This window comes from Coenobita brevimanus, chromosome 7, assembly GCF_032717465.1.
Source record: "Coenobita brevimanus isolate Jiangsu-jjx chromosome 7, ASM3271746v2, whole genome shotgun sequence".
Lineage (NCBI taxonomy): Eukaryota > Metazoa > Arthropoda > Malacostraca > Decapoda > Coenobitidae > Coenobita > Coenobita brevimanus.
This window is the reverse complement of record NC_136960.1, coordinates 24384657-24401342: the sequence shown is the minus strand read 5'-3', so window position 1 is coordinate 24401342 and position 16686 is coordinate 24384657.

Sequence of the window (16686 nt, the reverse complement as noted above, 5' to 3'; positions counted from 1 at the left end):
TTCACCTATTCATTCCACCATGCTGTTCCTTGCTCCCCTTTTCGTCTTCTCATCACCCACAGACCACCTCACATGCTGCACAAATTTCTTCCGTGAATATCTTGCACACATCATACACCTCCACCATTTGCTCTGAATCATATTTACCTAACTGCTCCTCTTCTTCTTTCTAATATTCGTTTTTGAAGGCTCCAACATGCTTGCATGCATCGGCCTTGGTCACCTGATGACGGCTCTCCAAGCTGCTCGATCTCTGGCAGCTTCCTTATTCAGTCCTTTATCCCTGAGGTCACACTCAGTGACCTCGTCCCAGGTCTTTTTCGGTCTACCTCTCGCAACCCTACCTCTAATAATATTTCTTACTTTCTGCACCCATTTATTATCCTCTATTCTCTTCACATGCCCAAACCACCTCAATCTGCCTCTCTTCATCACAACACCAATACACTCCAGTCCTATCCTGCTTCTCAACTCTTCCGTCGTAAAGTTAGCCCCCCCAGGCCTCGCACTCAGGGATGCACAGCACACCCTCTTAAACATTGCCATTTCTGTACATTTGAGCCTGCGAATAGCCTCTTCCTTTTCTACCCAAGTCTCACTACCATACAGCATTACACTCCTAATACTCCCACCATACAAAGATCCCTTAGCAAGAGGAGAGCCTTCTCAGTGTCAGGAGAGGCAACAGCTCCCTGAACTTCTTCCAACCACTCCTCACTGTAGGCACAAAGCTAGCTATAATCTCCCTTTTTTCCATCCTCTTGCAACCTGTCTACCCTCCTTGTTTGGACTATTTTCTCCTGTCCATATCTCCTTCTATTCCTCCATTGCACATGGACCTTGATTTTCACCACCACCAAGTGGTGGTCAGAAAGCCCACTTTCCCAACCTCTGTATGCTTTTGCAGCCATTAAATACTTTCTCATCTTGTCATCCACACAGATATAATCAATGTCTTACGCTCATTCAGTTCAACACCCATCTTTCTTCACCCTTCTTATCACTTGCCATTTGTACATATGTTCATTTTGTGCCTAAAGAGGGTAGTGTCTATCAGCATCCCCCTCCACAAAAATGTCTACCACTGCACTGTCATTCTCATCCACTTCTGCCACCACACCACACTCACCAACTACTCTACTCACCATCACATTCTCTACTTTAATATTCATATCCCCAATCAAAAACACTCTCTCATTCTCCTCAAACTTTTCCATGCATGCTCCTACATTTGCCCAGAACCCTTCTTCCACTCTGCTTTCACAATCTTGCGCCGGTGCATACACACACACAATCGCTCATGTTTGTATCCCTGCTTTCAATCTTACCCACATAATCCTTGAACCAACTGACTCATACTCTCTTATATTCTCCTTCCATTTCTTGCACACAATATATACACCCTCCTTTGCCCTCTCATTCTCACGGGCTCCCGTGCATGTACCCCATCCATACTGTCAGTCTGTCTCACCCTCACTCCACCATTTAGTCTCAGTTAAACCATGTATGTCCATTTTTGCGCCCTCAAGCACCTAGACAATCTCACTTTCTTTTACCTTATCATTTACATCCTTTACATTCCATGTTACAGTCTGTACCATATCATTTGTCCTGTTGTTGGTTGCCACCTGTTTGTCTGTCCTGGTCCGAGGCTTCTTTGTATTTTTAGTTACTTGTTTTTAAGGGAGGGGCACTAACCCTCTGCCAACCCACTTGATGACACGTAGGGAACATGTGTTGGTTGATCATATGGTTACCACCCAGCATACTAACTGATTTCCTCGTTTACTGGAAATCATTTAGCAAGTAACTCAATGCAGAGCAGGGCTGCCAGGCTTTCTAGAGAGAAAAAAAAAAACTTTAGCCCAAATGTGGCTAAAAAAAACAACTACTTCGGCAAAAAAGCCAAAATAATGGGCTAAAAAAAGCCAATCCTTCTCCATCACTTGCCTCCTTCACCCAGAGGAACGTTGTTTCCCATTCATTTCTGTATTTTCTGGAGGACTTATATGAGCATTGCCACTTCTTAGGCATGGTGTTTTGCCTTTGAGAATATTCTATCTATCTACAGCCCGACGCCCTAATCCCGCAAAGGGTAGCCGCAGACAAAACGCCTCCAAGTCGCTCTGTTACCCACCATTTGACTACCCTCCCCCCAACTCACCCCCCCCCTCCCTCATATACCTCTCAACTCCATCCCTCCACCTCATCCTCGGTGTACCTCTCTCTCCCTCCACCTCACCTACATACACTCTCTTAGTCAGTCTTTCATTCTCCATTCTCTTCACATGTCCAAACCACCTCAGTGTATTTCTCCTAATCTTCTCAACCACATCCACATCCACCCCATATCGTTCCTTCACTTCTTCATTCGTCAACCTGTCCCTCCATGTCACTGCACATGCTCCTCTCAAGTAACTCATTTCCACTGCTCTCACTCTTGACTTGTTCCCCTCTTGCAAGGTCCATGCCTCGCTTCCATACGTCAGGGTAGGGATCACAATACTATCATGCAGTGACTTCTTAACTTCCATACTCACCTCCCTATTTCTCATCACTGCTTTCAGTGTACCAACGACCTTTCTTCCCTGCTGTACCCTTTCACGCACTTCATCCCCCAAAGTTCCATCCTTACTCATCACACTACCCAAGTACTTGAATGCACTCACAAAAAAAAAAAAAAAAAAAAGCCTCTCAGATCTCACAAGGCTAAGTACTGTACTTATATCCACACACTAACAATGACAAACACATTAAAAGCCATAGGCCTACAAAATAAAGCTCCAAGATGGTTCAGAGGTGAATGCAGACATGACACTGTATCAGTTCATAGGTCTAAATATGACTGTCAAGACATTAAACTTGAATCAATTGAAACAAGAAGACAAATTTTACATAGACAGCAGAAGTTACACAAAACCTCACTTCTGCAGAAACAGATACAGGATCCTACTTAAACCCAACAAATATACATGCAACTACAGGTTTCATAGCCTAAGCTAAGTCCAATGGTAGACTTGGATGTAGAGTCACAACATAAAATACAACACATACCAGACAAGCATCAAGATATTTTAGTACTCCTGCGTGTAAGCTTCCCCAGTCCTTAATTTCCATGCACAGAACCCCAGAGCCAAGCTCAGCCCTTTCCCCCAGTGCCTAGAATCAAAACAGTCAGTATGATATACAGGGCTAGGCCTAAATTCGTTTATAATAATATCCCCACCTCCCACTTAGGAAATACCCTATCTGAAATAGTAACAGTAGGCTAATGTAGTCTAACAGGCTTAGGGCCTAATAGCTTAGATTCAATTCTTTACATTTGATTTAATTGTTGATTTCACCTACCGTACAGTAATTGTATAATATTTCCAAGAAGTTTTTACGGAAGGATAGAGGCATACAATCACGTGAGAAGGAACCTTTAAGTAACACGGACGAAATGTAGCACTGTATATACCAGAGGCAGTAGCTGGGAGTTTGTTATTGTTATTTGAATTCCAATTTTAGTCGCTTTTACACAGAGGTGATTACAGTATAAAGAAAACGGAATATTACATTTTCTCTAACTTACTGTATGTGGAACTAAATTATTTCTAACTGTTGAATTCGTAGTTTTATAAGTAGCATCATATTTCACTAAGAAAATAGCAAAACGTGAACCCCAGGATCAAGGTCATTCCCAGAATAATGACCAAGGTCAAAACAAACCACAGAAAAAGGACCAAGGGTAGAATACACAGAAACCCGATTGGAGGAGGTATAAGCAGTACCGTAACCTACAGCAGTATCCCAAGCAGCAACAGAACAAAGACAAACCATGTAACCATCAATCAGGACCATCAACTCTAGTGTTTCGGAGGCAGGAGGCAAACATTGCTTTCATTCCCCAACAGTCATACAGCGGTGCTGTCTCTATCAGCACAGATCCTCCTCCACAATTAACTAGTCCTTCTCAAATGGTGAGCCCTCCTTCGCAGGTGGTCAACACTCCAACTTCTCAGATCTAGTCCTCGGAGCACCACATTTACTGCATCGTTTGTTCTGCAGTCTCATCAATGACTGGCTGTTACCTCCTCAGACCCTTCCACAGGTAACAGTGCCTATTATGTTCAGCCAGGATTTGTGGGAGATGTTTCCATAAATGTTCTGTGGGACAATGGTTCCTCAGGTTGCTTTGTCAGGCAGAGTCTAGTTTGGCCTGAGGAGTATACAGGTGGATAAACCCAAGTTTGATTTATTGATGGATCAGCGAGATCATTCCCTAAGGCATGTATCCAGGTGGCCACTCCTTTTTACACAGGCTTGTCAGTTGCAGTTGTCATGCCAGAACCTTTGTTTGACCTTATTATAGGTAATGCACCAGGCATTAAAAACAATTGTGTCGTAGACGTTGCTACTCAGACTTCGGCTGTTGCAGCCATGGCTAAGGCTCCAAACATGTCACCGCCATTGACCATTGCAGTGCTGCAAGATCTGAATTGTAGTCAAGATGTTGTCCCAGAACAAGACTGACCCAGCACTTGCCATAGTGAGCAAGGAACTCAAGGATAATGTGATTATAGCCTACATTCACAGGAAGGTCAAGCCAGGTTCCTCTGTAAACAAGGCTGGCTGTACCATGAGTCACAAACACCCCAGGGCGAGGTTCGACTGCAGTTTGTTGTTCCCGCAACGTATCACCGAACAGTTTTCAAACTGGGTCATTGTTCAGTGATGGGAGGTCACAAGGGTCAGGAACACCTTGACTGCATCCATGCTAAATTTTTCTGACCAGGAACGGGGCTGGAAATAAATACGCATGTGCATTCCTGCGATGCATGTCAACATACAACTGAATGAGGTTGTGTCTGTCCTGCACCATTGAAACCAGTGCCTATAATCTCTGAACCATTCAAGGGAGTAGCAGTTGACATTGTTAAACTGATCACTCCTAGGGCTAGTGATGGATCAAAGTATATCCTCACTATCGCTGATTTCAGCACACAGTGGCCTGAAACCGTGGCAGGCCACCACTGTTGCTGAGGCCCTGATTGAGGTGTTCTGCTGCATAGGTATCCCCAAGAAGGTCTTAAGTGACTGCAGTTCACAGTTCACCAGTGCGATGATGAATGAAGCATTCAGGTTGCTGTCTATCCGAGACTTGAGAACTATGCCCTACCATCCCAAGTGTAATGGCTTGTGTAAGAGGTTCAATGGGACTCTCAGAAAGATGCTAAAACGCATGCTGTTGAACAGCTGAAAGAATGGCTGCAGTTCATTACCCCTCTTCTTTTTGCTCATTGAGAAGCCCATTACCATTCCTTGAATTTCTCACCTTTTGAACTGGTGTATGGAAGTTTGGTATGTAGGCCACTTCAAGTCCTTCGTCAGTTATAGGATGATGCAGAACCTGATCCTGAAGTCAAGAGCACCTACACCTACGACCTTGATTTAGCTGATTGCCTCCAATTGATATGCAAGTTAGCTAAGGAAGAACTGATCAAGGCGCACAAAGTTCAGAAAGTTTAGTATGGTAAGAAAACAAAGCTTCAGAAGTTCAGTCCAGGCAACAAATGCTTGGTGTTACACCCCACTGCCCAGAACAAGTTGTTGGTGCAGTGGAAAGGTCTATATGATGTAGCAGAGTGCAATTAAGACCTCAGCTACATAATTACGATAAGCAATCTCTATAAAAGATTCCATATTAACATGTTGAAGGCCAATCACGAGTCAAACACCAAGGAAACTAGTTCACAAGTAGTTGAAGACGGCGACCAGCCCTTTGAAGAAACTGGGGCAGCTGCAGTGATGCCAGCTGATGACTAGGATGACTAGCTCTTAACTCTTCAATCCTGTCAGGAGGAGGCTGTCGGGGACATCTTACTTAACACTGACTTAGCATTAGGTGACCAGAATGCCATAAGGTCACTGCTTTGTCAGTATGCTGATGCCTTCTCTGGCCAGCTTAGATTCGCAAAGGTTCAGTGTCGCAAAAATGAGCTGACCTGCTATACTACCATAAAGGTTAACCCATATCCAATTCCCATGCAACTACTGGATGCAGTAGATAAGGAAATTGCAGACATGGAGACTGCAAGCATAACTGAAAAGTCCTCATCGCCTTACTGTAGTCCAGTGGTAATGGCCTGCAAGAAGGATGGCGGACTCAGGATTAATGGTGACTATAGGTGGTTAAATGCAATCACCAGATAGGCTGCTGGGCCAGTGATTGACCATGTTGTCATTTTCTCAAAGCTGGCAGGGTCACGATATTTCACTAAGCTTGACTTAGCGAAAGGATTCCTCCAGATACACCTTCATTCCAGGCATCGTCAGTTCTCTGCCTTTGCTACTTCCTGGGGGATTGTATCAGTTTAATGTCCTTCCATTTTGGCTTACCAACTCCCCAGCAGTATTCATTTGAGCCATGAGACAAGTGCTTCATGGTATCGTAGGAATAGAAATGTTCATCAGTGATGTCCTTGTTCATTCTGCCACATTGGAGGAGCACCTCAGATTCTTGGATGTTGTCGTCAGTAGACTCTGGAGTTTCATCATGACTGTGAAATCAATCAAGTGTAAAATCGTGCACAGTGAGGTGGAGTTCCTCAGGCATAATGTTGGCAATAATCACTGCAGGTGTGTGGATGATAAGATCAGGGAAGTTAGGGAGGCCCTGAGACCCATGACCAAGAAACAGGTTAGGGCATTCCTCAGTTTAGTGGGGTACAACAGAAGTTTTATCCCCAACTTTGCTCTCATTGCCCAGTCATTCTATGAGACACTTGGAAACATGCACCAAATACCAGTGGATGGGGAGAAACGCAAAAGAAATCTTTTACCACCCTGAAGAACATGCTGTGCAGTGAGTCTATCTTGCAGCTGCCTGACTCCACTAAACTTTTCAAACTGTGCACTGATATTTCATAAGATAGAGTAGGTGCCGTGGTAATGCAAGAATCGAAAGGCAGAATTTTCCCACTGACGTATCACAGCCGTAAGCTAAAACCCGCTGAGAGGAATTACAGGAACTCTTGGCTGTGGTTGACAGCATCAAAAAAATACTACTATTATTTATATGGAGTACCATTCACTTTGGAAACCGATCTTATGCCATTCACTATTCTCAGCACAACTAAGATGGCTAATGCCAGACTGACGCAGTGGACGTTGTACTTGCAGCAGTTTAACCTTGTTGTGAGATACATCAAGGGAAGTGACAGTGTAGGCACAGACGTGATTTCTCGCCAGGTGACTGACGACTAACGTGGGCAACTGTTGTACAATGGGTTCTGTATGACAGGCATCCTGAGTAATTTAAGCATCCAAGGACTAGCCCGGTTTCTAGTTAACAGTATACCAGTAAGAACTGACGTCTTGCCCGTTGGTCCCACAGGACACATTACATCCGGGGCCTATACATACATATGTATCATAGATTAAGGGTGAAGGTGAAGAATCCTGCAGAGCCAATCTGAGACTATGTCTGGATTACCTGGTGGTGCTATTGCTATGGCCACTTAATCCACATGAGTGTTCACAACCATGATGGTGTATTAAACCGCCGCGTCCCATTGATGTGTGGATATATCACCATGTTTTGTCACGGTGACAGCTGTTGACGTATCCATATGTTTTGCTATTGCGAGGTCCATCATTTGCACATATTTCATATTTCGTGCATGATTTTTGGTACGTATAATTGGGACACCTTCCTCTACCCACCACCAGGTGGGGACACTGCCTTACCCCACGTGACCTCCCTCCCCTGCACGCCATTGTCTCAGCAGCTCACCTGCTACCAGTGACCTGGCCAGTAAAGACATGTCGCACCACGGTACACAATTCAAGGCGAGAGTGATTCCTCAATCGATGATGATGTGGAGGACAAAGATTAAGTGGCGCTTGAGGAAGAAATGAGCAGGAGTGATGAGGAGGTAATGTCGTCAAGGAAGGTTCAGTATGTTGATGTGTTCAGTGAGTCAAACAACGCTTACATCGCCTATATTACTGTGTGAAAACCAGTATATTCTTGTACTATATATAAATTCATACCAAATGAAAAAATATCTACCTATTCTGAGTGGTTTGCAATAGTTACCACTACATAGAAAATGCATCACCCACAGCGTGGCTCCAGAGAACACAGTACCAGGTGTTTAAAAGCTCACCTGTTTAGACCACTTCTAAGCTCAGAGGAGCACTTTTGGAGGCATTTTCCAATGTTTCTCATAAAAAGTGGTGGTTTTAGCCACCTAAATTTTTTTCAAAAATCTGCTGGGATTGGGGGTGGGTCAGTGGTGAAAAATCAGTCAGGACACAGCGAGTTAAAATGTGACCTGTTCGAGTTTGCATGGGGATTTTCCAGTTTATCAATATTATTTGTAAGTGCAGAGTTAAGGGTAAGTATACTCCTAGGGTGTTTGAGTGCATAAGAATAAATACCGCTGAACAGTATTTAGTGTAGGACATATACACTGATAACCCCAAGTTAACGGTCACTACTCTCACTTTCGACCTATGATGGGCTGTGGGTCACTGTGGGCTCTATTAGTTAATCAGTACCCATTGGGATCTTTTTAACGTACCAGGGGTCGATGCTGCAGGAGATGGAGCATCTGAAGTGATGCATGATCTTGCAGATGAGAGATGGAACTGGTGCCTGATTGACTGTTGTCTCCCTTGCAAGCGCCAGACAAGGCTCTGGACCTCACTCCTAATATCCACATTCTGCCTATGCATTAACCAGGGAACAAGTTGTTTTCCAGTTAACAGAGATATGGGGTTAACCAGGAAACTACTGGCTGCTCTGATTGGTTTAGTAATCCATGGACTAGCATTTTCCCTGGTTAATAAACTACCCTATAATAATTTAATGGTGACCTTGAATGTACAAAGCCGTGGCTGTCACTCGAGTTTTTCAGCATATGCATTGACTAGGCCTACTAGGAAGAGGGTAATCAGTTTAATAGAAATTGTTTGTCATATTGACATTATTGATGCACCACCTTGATTTATTTCACAGGTATAGTCATGGATGGAGCCATTTTGCTGTACAGGTGCAGCTGATTGGTGTAGCAGTGCTGCCACGTGACTTTCATCAAGTTCACTGTTGCCGCTTGAGTGCTGTTGCCTTCTCTTCATTACCCTGGCCATCAGCTTGTTGCTATTGTATTGTATCATATACCATTTTACACGTTAGTACAGTTAGACTACAACTGTCACACCTACACTGTGGATTACATACATCATGCAACATAACAATTAGTTGATATAGTAAATTTACCGAGTTTTTGCTCAGTTTGACCTGAGTACACGATTTTTCACCATCATCACAGAGTTCTTTCCCTGAAGCTTGGTTCTGTTAGCATAAATACGAGTTTTTTTCCGCTCATCGATGACAGTGATTTTCTCCTGAAGCAGGGTAGTGCACACATCACAGTGTGAATCATATGTGACTGAGTTAGGATGTGTATATGTATCCTGTTAAATTTCTTAAAAAAAAAATAATAATTTTGGTGGGGTGTACTGTCACGAATTTGCCACATTGTGTTTTTATACGAATTCATGACATTGTAATGTTATGTGAACTCGAAACATAATATTATTTTGCGAGCCTACGAATGCAGTCGGAAATCCCAAAGAACTTCACTCAGTTAACCACTTGCATTTACACTCGAGTTTGGAACTGTTTTTCAAAACATTCATCACTGAACCATGAGTGACTGTGTTTATGTATAGACAGTAGTGTTTCAGTGAGTGAATTATTGTGTACCACTCGTGCTCCTATAGCCATTAACCCGTCACGTCCCGACCGATTTCGCACCTCTGATACCCCCCAGTCCCGAGCTATTTTGGATTTTTTTTTTTCTTTGGCTAGAACCTCCGCTTTTGTTGAGAAACAAAGGAAAATCACCAAGAAAGGGCTTACCGGGGTCCATAAGTGGTTGGAACAGGTGAGGTCCCCCTTGCCAGGTATCATATTCTGTCACTGACGTGTGAGGCACTCACGTTTTCTATGGTAGGTAATTTTGGGAGAAAAAACAAAGAACACATATACATTTATTGATTTTGAACTAATTAACAATAACAACAATATAATGGTTTTCAATAATATATATAAGAAAAATAAGCATTGTTCCATCACGCGAGCATAGTGAGTTTCATCATATTGGTCACACGCTAGTTGCTAAGTTTCTTGTTTCAGTAAACATATCATTTTTTCTACTTGCAAAGTATTGTTTCAATGCCATTTTACCATTTTTTACGGTATGTAAATGTTTTCAGTTGTTTTCATTCATTACGATGACATTTTGCATAAGCATTGCACACGTCTGCTTACTCAGCGCACTCACTATGACACTTCTGTCAACATACATTATCATTTTTCCACTTTCATAGTATTGTTTTTTTTACATTGAACCTTTTAGCAACCAGCGTAAATGTTTTCACTTATATACATTCCTTTTGAGGGTATTTAACGAAATGCTAGTGGATATTCACGTAGCAATCACACTCGCTACCACTCGTGTTTCAACTTCTACTTTATTTCTTCACTCCCAATATACTTCCCCACTTAAATTACACCCATTTCCATCTTATACTACTATTTACATAATTACGGGCCTTATTTTTTCCACTGAGCGTCAGAATATTGCATCAAAATACCATCGCTAGGGATGTTTTGACTTAGGTAATATTTATACACTCATATAATAACATACCACTTACATTATATCCGTTTCCACTTCATACAACTATTTACATATTTACGGGCCTTTATTCCACTGAGCATCAGAATCTCGCATCTATATACACTTGCTTGGAATGTTTTCACTTGGAAAATATTTATTCACTTACATACTAATTTTCCACTTATATTACACCCGTTTCCACTTCCATACTACTATTTACATATCCACAGGCCATATAATTACACTGAGCGTCTGTATGTCGCATTTATTCCTGAGTATGAGCGTCATATCGCATGCACATCCACCTGATCAGAACTGCATGAAGGTGTGAGACTCACTAAAACAAGGGTGAATGCAGAGACCCACGTCACACTCTACACACTCATAGCGGGTGTCTTTTCTCTGAGTGGTGGGTCTCACCCGGGAATTACTACACTCATGACACCTGCGTTGGGGCAAAGGTCTATTTGGGTGGGGAGGTATAGGAGTGGGGAAATGGCGGGCGGATATTCTCAGCAGAGTTTGGGCAGCAGGGGTGGGCAGCAGGGGCAGTGCGTGTGCGTTGCTGGGGCCTCTCGACTGCATACCTTGCAAAAATCTCACGTGTAAGCTCCCTCACAAACCCTTCAAAGGTTTCCTGCACTCCTGTAGTGATGGCGTGCAGGTGGTGGCAATTTAGAGCAGTTATATCTAGAAGATGAAAGAATAGCTTCTTGTACCACTTCATTGTGGTCCTGGCACACTCGACAGTGGATATCATGGAGTCTGACTGGTCCACCAGGCGCATGTTGATGTAATCAAGGACACACTCAGGTTTCCAGATGTGGCGCCTCCTCTCGCAGCGGTAATCCACAGGCTCTGTACGGTGCATCAAAAGGCGGTGAACCATGGACAACAGGCTGATTTCTCTGTTGTGGTTCCACACTGTTGCTAGGATATTGTTAGCCTGGAAGAATGCCACCTCATTTTTCTCTAGTTCCCCCCTACCTTGACCATGTGACGCCGGTTCACCTTGACGGTACCACAGATTCCCATGTCATGCCTGTGTAGATATCGAGTGAGAAGATGGCTAGTGTACCAGTTATCCAAGTAAAGGACATGACCACGATGAAGGTAATCTTGAATCATTGTCTTTACCACTGCTCCAGACAGTCCAATACTCCGATCCTCTGCACCGGTGTCCAAGACTATGTCTTGCACATAACCAGTCCTACAGTCACAATTAACAAAGATCTTGAACCCAAAACGGTGCCTTTTGCTGGGTATGTACTGCCAAAAGGAAATATTGCCTCTCCACAACACGAGACTCTCGTCTATGACAACGTCTCTATAGGGATAAAATGAGGAACAGAATGTTTGCTTTAGATGATCAAAAACCAACCTAATTCGCCTCATCTTATCTGTATCATTTGCATTTGCAGGATCATCAGTGTCGTAAAAGTGGAGGCGACTTAGAATTTGCTGAAACCGATTACGGCTCATAATTATGCCAAATATTGGTGTTTCCATGATAGAGTCCCTTGTCCAGTAAGCTGGAATTCCGTTTTTTCGTACAATACCCATCAAAAGTACCATGGCATAAAACAAAAACTTTTCTGCAAAGAACACAGGGTAATCATAAATAATGGAATGCCTGCTCCTTGTGCCAAGTCTTTCGCTCTCACGCCGGTGGCTGCTAGCAAAACGGTTGGTTTGTTCCACTATTTGCTCCAAAAAACCCTCACTGAAAAACAGGTGGAAAAAATCCAGCCTAGTGGAACAACGGTGAATTCCTGGAACCATGCAGCCAGAACGCCCCTGCTCAGTGAAGGGGTGAATGATTGGGGGAAAATCACTGCCATCCTTCCAATTCCAATTCACATAACCCTCGCCCCCATCATCCCCATCATCGCCTTCGTCAGGAGATGCTGGTGAGGTAGGTTGGGGAGGAGCAGTGTGGAGGGCTTCCCCACTCGCACTCCTCTTCCCTCGGCCTTTACCCTTCCCCTTTCCCTTACCCTTATGGCCTTGGGGAACATCAGGGGGCTTTTGGGAAGAAGTCTGAGAACACTGGGGAGCATAAGAAGTGCTGGGGAGTGGTTCCTCCTCATCTTCCCCCTCCATCACCACACCACGTGTTTCATCATGCACCCTCACTGCCCCACGTGATACGCCCCACTGCTTCACACCACCACGGGAGAGCGATGACTCCCGCCACTCTCACTTTCAATTGCCGTCCCCGAACTTTCGATTTCACTCCCCACTCCCTCCACGCCACTTCCGCCCTCCCCAAACAAAAGACTAGGCTCATACCTGCTAGGATGACGTGCTGTGCGCTTGAGGCAGCGATGAGTGATAATTTCATGGCCGTACCACGTGGCAGCACGTCCCACGGCTCCATCCTCGTCCTTGTCCTCGAAATCGGGCTCCACATCAATTAGGGGCTGCCTGGAGGTGGTTGCATGCTGCTATGGTGCAGGCTGGCCCTCTCTAGCAGCACGATACGTTACATAGCGCCGCTTCCTGGGGGTTGGGACCTCCTCATCACTGCTGCTTGTTTCCTCCTTCTCTGGTTGGACATAATCTTTGTCCACCACCTCGTCATCGAGTGGGGAATCACTGTCACCTGTGAAGGCATCCAGGGCAGCTTGGATTTGCTTCTCCGAGAGACCTTTGTGCACCATGTCTGACCTGGATCACTGCTAACAGGTGAGTGACTGAGCCAAGGGAAAGCGCGGGTCGCCCGGGGTCACTGAGTGTCACCGCCTGGTGGCAGGTAGGGGAAGGTCGCGTGACCCTAACTACCAAAAATCAAGCACAAGATTTGGAAATTGTGAAAATTATGAACCTTGCAATTGCACAACATACCAGTACATTGACGGGACTGGCAAATACATAATGTTGCACCGTAGTGATACGTTGACGAGACGCCTCTGGTTAAAGCTAAGCCATGCCCATTTCTCACACTTGAACCTACTGGCATGAGAAACATGTCAGTGCCCAGCCACCATGAGTAATGGAAGTCAAGGGCAGTATATTAGCAGATCACCGGAGGCCCCCATTCTCAGCGGCTTGATCACAGTCTTCTGCAGTTCTACGTCTCGAATATCCACCGAGTTGGTGATAAGCAGGGAATGGACGTCATACACAGTGCATAGTGACCAGTGACCAGCAGTCTCGCCATATTTTTACAGCCGTGACTCCATTAACAATATTTTCTATGTTTTCTAGGTTGAGTGGATAGCTAGTTTCTCTGAGTGAGTGAATCTGTTTGATTAAGATTCTAGTAACGTAAGAATGTAACATAAGAATTTTTTTCTGTTGTAATTACTAAATTACATTTTTTTTTTCTTTGAGCTTGGTTAAATGTAAGAATCGTGTTTGACTTCTCCATATTGTGCTTTAATTTACGTGCTCCAGGTTTGCACACATTTTTCTTATATTAAACAGACTGGTTTTTCAGCCAGTTCTTTCATTTTACATCATAAATCCATTTGTGTAAGCTAGGAGCTGGCATCAGCAAGAATCTGACGTTATTCGTGTAATTGAGTATTGATTGTCAGGGGTAACGACACTTTCTCAGATGCCAACAGTATTAACAATTCAGCATTCGTGAGTAATTAGATTCTGCTGTGTACTGTTGAGAAAGTTTATGAAATTCTCGTCTGTAGAGAATTGGCAACATACGCCAGCATAAAGTAAAGACTACACTTTAATTCCACAAGTCGATCCCTCAAGTGTCAGTGGCGATTTTCCTTTTTCTGCCACACGTAGTGAAGATATATTTCTTTTCCCAACATGACTACTAATGACTCTTTTGTCATTTTATTCTTATTTCACTTCCACCCGTGACAGGCTGCAGCGCATGTGGATGGTGAACTGAGTGAATTTTTCTATCTAAATGTTGGACTGAAACAGGGATGTGTCACGTCTCTCTGGTTGTTCAATTTTCATATGGGTGGAGTTGTAAAAGAGATACAAGGTAGGGCAGTGGATGCTGGAGCGGCACTAATGCGAAAAGGTGACGTTTGGAAACTTTCTGTTCTGTTTGCAAGTGAGACTGTATTGTTAAGTGAAGATTAAGGAAGACTGCCAGGCTTGATAAATGAGTCTGGCAGAATGTGTAAGAAATGGAATCTAAACGTGAATATAGGGAAGAGTAAAATTGTGGTCTTCGAGAGAAATGAAGACGCTGAGTGCACAGTGAGGCCTGATGATAAGGCAATGGAAAATGTGAGTGCCTTTAAGTATTTGGGTAATGTGATGAGTTTAGAAAATGAAGTGTTCGAAAGGTTACGTCAGGATAGAAAGTCTGCTGATTTTTTAAATGTAGTGATGAGAAATGCGGAAGTGAGCATGGGAGTAAAAAGGTTGCTGCGTAATAGTATTGTGATACCAACTCTAACGAATGGAAATGAAATTTGGACCTTGTTGGAAGGACACAAGTAAAGACTGAAAGCATGGGACATGAGTTATTTGAGAGGAACATGTGGAGTTACATGGAGAGACTGACTGACAAATGAGGACGTGAAGAAGCATTGTAATGTGGATGGAGATGTGATAGAAAGTGGTAAGAGAAATACACTGAAGTGGTTTGATCACATGGAGAAGATGAAGAGTGAAAGACTAACAAGGAAAGTGTATGTGAGTGAGGTGGAGGGGGGAGAGCGAGTGTGAGACCGAGGATGAGATAGAGGGATGGAGTGGAGATGTACAGTATATGAAAGAGGGAGGTGTGAGTTGGTTGGAGGGTAGCGTAATGGTAGGGAACAGGGCGACATGGAAACGATTTGTGTTGGCCACCCTAAATTAAGGTGTGTGGCTATAGCTGTATAGATGGACTGTGAATAAGGATCTGGAAATGTTAATACTGTCACTATTACCCCTCTCATGACTGGAATATTGTAGCATTCTATTCCATCATTGACAGATGATTATATCAAGTTGAGAATGAGTCATAGAAGCCTCGAAGTGTTAGGTTAGACTGGGTTGAGTTAGAGTGGGCTATGTTAGGTTAGGTTAGGTCAAAGTAAGTTATGTTTTGTTGAGTGAAACTTTTAAAACTGGATCATGGTAGATCCGCTTTTCTGGCTCTGCAGCGCCTCGTCTGCTAGACCCAACATACACCCAGGCTTAATATCAGTAAAGCTGCTTCCCTAGCCGCGCCTCTATGCATAATCTCCTTCCCACTCCCGCATTTTCTCCGCATATCCTGCAGCATTCATCCCACCAGTCGCCTCAATTTACTTAATTAGTGGGAGGAATACAAGTGACTTCTCAAGACATGCTACCCCGCGTCGAGAAAGATTATGCAGGCCTGTGTAATATTATAACTTGTGCAGGTGTGTGAGGTTCATCATCATCATCATCATCAACATCACCCCATATGCGAAGCCTCTAGGGAGAGGGGGAACTTTATTTTTTGTGGGTCCTTCCTAGGTTTGTCATCATCATCATCATCATCGTACGCAAACCTTCAAAAGAAATGTTACTACTTTTTGGTCTGTCATCATCATAATCATCCTACACAAATCTTCATGAGAAATATTGCTACTTTTTGGTCCATCATCATCATTATCATCATCATCATCACACACAAATCCTCAAAACAAACATTTTCACTTTTGAGAAGTGGAATTTGCTAGATAGAAAGTACTGGTAAGTTCTCAGTACCTCTTATATATCAATCAATCAATCAATCATTTCCTGTGGCACCCTCGGGGATGCATAGGGCCTCGATGAACTCACACCACCACATCCTATCTTGTGCTAACTCCTCAAGATCTCCCCAACACTCATCTCCAGCTTCCCGTCTCATTGTCCTCACCCACGTCTCTTTTGGCCTTCCCCTACCTCTCCTACCAAGTGCCACCCACCCTGGTGTACCTCGTACTATTCCCTGTCTCCTATACACATGTCCTAGCCACTTCCATCGTGAGAACCTAACATATTCATCGACCGGCTGCACTCCCGTTATTTCTCTAATTCTACTATTTGGTATCTTTTCCCACCACTTAACTCCTAATATTCT